The sequence below is a fragment of the Triticum dicoccoides genome, chromosome 4A, assembly GCF_002162155.2.
Source record: "Triticum dicoccoides isolate Atlit2015 ecotype Zavitan chromosome 4A, WEW_v2.0, whole genome shotgun sequence".
Taxonomy (NCBI): Eukaryota; Viridiplantae; Streptophyta; class Magnoliopsida; order Poales; family Poaceae; genus Triticum; species Triticum dicoccoides.
This window is the reverse complement of record NC_041386.1, coordinates 250,290,591-250,292,903: the sequence shown is the minus strand read 5'-3', so window position 1 is coordinate 250,292,903 and position 2,313 is coordinate 250,290,591.

Sequence of the window (2,313 nt, the reverse complement as noted above, 5' to 3'; positions counted from 1 at the left end):
GGGGGGGGGGTTAAAATAAAGATGACCCTTGAATCTGCAGAACCCAAGGGAAAGAAAAGGCTAGGTGGCTAATGGTAAAACCAATGTTGGGCATTGCTGGAGGAGTTTTATTCAAGGCGAACTGTCAAGGGGTTCCCATTATAACCAAATCGCGTAAGGAACGGCAAATCCGGGAACATAACACCAATATGACAGAATCTAGGGTGGCAAGAGTGGAACAAAACACCAGGCATAAGGCCGAGCCTTCCACCCTTTACCAAGTATATAGATGCATTAATTAAATAAAAGATATTGTGATATCCCAACAATTAAATATGTTCCAACAAGGAACAAACTTCATCTTCACCTGCAACTAACAATGCTATAAGAGGGGCTGAGCAAAGCGGTAACATAGCAAAACAACGGTTTGCTAGGACAAGGTGGGTTAGAGGCTTGGTTCAACAATATAGGAGGCATGATAAGCAACTGGTAGGTATCGCAGCATAGGCATAGCAAAATAGCGAGCAACTAGCAAGCAAAGATAGAAGTGATTTCGAGGGTATGGTCATCTTGCCTGAAATCCCGCAAGGAAGAAGAATGAGTCCAAGAAGAAGACAACCGAACATAGTCGAACGGGTCCTCACAAACGCGACGTTATCGGAACCAACCCGAAGAAGCAACACCGGAAAGAAGCACACAACATAGTAAACAAACAACACATGAACATGGTATGATATGCGGGATGCGGTATGCGATGCATATGCATGATTTGGAAAGGAATGCTTGAACCTGGCCTCAACTTGGAAATCCAAGAGTGACACTGAAAAAGTGAGGTGATTTCGGTTGAAATCGATATAAAGATCACCGGAATCGGATGCACGGTTTGGAAATGGCAAGCAAAACAAATATGGCACCGGTCTGCGATAGTTAGCAAGTGACCAACTAAATGCATCAACATAAATATGCTACATCACTCAAACATAACAACAAACTACATGGCAGGGATCCACTCATGATTCTTGACAAAAGATGAACACTGAGCTACGGCTAATTCATCCATCAACAGGTTCAAACAAGCATGGCAAAAGTGCAAAAGATAACAGGTTTCAGACTTAGTGAAATTAACACAAGTCTGGAATTTATCAACAGGAAGCACACTTTAGAGCATGAAATCTACAAGCTACAGGAACATATGATGGCAAAGCAAGGCATGGCATGAAGATACTCAAAGCACTTAACAAAAGTCCCTTAGTGACCTTGAGCCAAAAGGGATCAGAAAATACAATTGCGAGCATGTGAACATGGCAAAAACATAAACAGATTTCAGACTTAGTGTAAAACTGGAGCATGCAAATCAGTTAACGAGTAGGCATGTTTACGAGCTCGATGCACTCACTACAGAGCATGGCATGACAAACTAAGCGTCCACCCATCAAGAAGAAATGTCATAGGAGCTAGACATGGCAATAAAAACAACATAGCATGCACAGATCAATAACACAAACCGGGCAAAATCGCTAAACATGTTAACAATCTGCCAGGAACATTTTATAGCAAAAGTAGAGCTCAATTGACTCAAGCTAGGGTGCTCCATAAATGCAAACAAAGACACGGATGGATAGAGCACCACAATATTAACAAAACATCCTTACTGATCATCCTCAAAAGAGGCACGGATCACTAGGAAACAACATGAACATGTGGCATAACAACAAAATCAGGATAAGGACTTAGTGAAATTATAAGTCCCTGAAATCAGCATTACCGATTACGCTACTTTGCAAGCTTGTGCTAGTCACCACAAATAACATAAAAATACATGTTAAGCACCTCTGTAAAGATGGCATGGCATATAACAAAAGACATGTAGAGCTCAGGGTCATAGCATGCACACATTAATCATGGCAAAAATGACAATAGGCCATTTGCTGAAACAGATCGGACAAATTCCTCACATAGCCCTCTTCCAAAGACATTTCCGGCATAAAGATGAGCTCAAATGAAAATTATGCAATGAGATGAAATGATGTACTCGTTGAGTCGAACATTTTGATATGCTACACGCACAAAACAGAGCTACGGATGAAAAGTTATGATGCGTTGAAAAATGCAAAAAGATTAGGTTTAGAGGAGAAAAAAGTCAACCGAGGGGGAGTTTTCAGATCTGGATCCAGCCGGCGCAAACTTCGAGGATCGCCGGAGTTTCGCCGGAATAGGGTCGCCGGAGTGAGGAGAGGCCGGATCCAGGGCGTGGGGAGGCGAAGGCGGCGGAGGGCGTCACCGGGGAAGCGGCCGGAGGTGGCGCGGGCGCCGGCGAGGTAGACCGCGGCGGCG